This window comes from Bison bison, unplaced genomic scaffold (assembly GCF_000754665.1).
Source record: "Bison bison bison isolate TAMUID 2011002044 unplaced genomic scaffold, Bison_UMD1.0 scf7180017864256, whole genome shotgun sequence".
NCBI classification, from domain to species: Eukaryota; Metazoa; Chordata; class Mammalia; order Artiodactyla; family Bovidae; genus Bison; species Bison bison.
The window spans coordinates 32569-33383 of NW_011494828.1; positions in this window are offsets into that span (position 1 = coordinate 32569).

Consider the following 815-nt stretch of genomic DNA (forward strand, 5'->3'; position numbering starts at 1 on the left):
CCTCCCTCCCCATCCCATCCCTCAGGGTCATCCCAGTGCACCAGCCCCGAGCACCCTGTATCATGCATTGAACCTGGACTGGTGATTCGTTTCACATATGATAATATACATGTTTCAATGCCATTCTCCCAAATCATCCTACCCTCGCCCTTTCCCACAGAGTCCAAAAGACTGTTCTATACATCTGTGTCTCTTGCTGTCTTGAATATATGGTTATCATTACCATAAGACAGAATTTAGAGGTATTATTTTTATTTTATCAAGTTAAAACTAATATAATATTGTAAATCAACTATTCTCTAATAAATTTTTTTAAAAGATCAAATATACAAGCAATCAGATATCTTTTACTTTCTATACACATATATCCCTCAAATTTAAAAATGATAAACTTATTTTTCAGTCTTTTCAAAATCATATATATTTTTATGAAAATTTTAACTTTTATTGACTCAGCTAGGCTTTTTTTTTGCTCTACAGCATTCAGGATTTTCGTTCCCCAGCCAGGGGTTGAACCCCATGCCCCCTGCATTGGGAATGCAGATTCTTAACCACTGGACTGCCAGCTGCTGCTGCATTGCTTCAGTCGTGTCCGACTCTGTGCAACCCCATAGACGGCAGCCTACCAGGCCTCCCCGTCCCTGGGATTCTCCAGGCAAGAACACTGGAGTGGGTTGCCATTTCCTTCTCCAATGCATGAAAGTGAAAAGTGAAAGTGAAGTTGCTCAGTTGTGTCTGACTCTAGCGACCCCATGGACTGCAGCCCACCAGGCTCCTCTGTCCATAGGATTTTCTAGGCAAAAGTACTGGAGTGG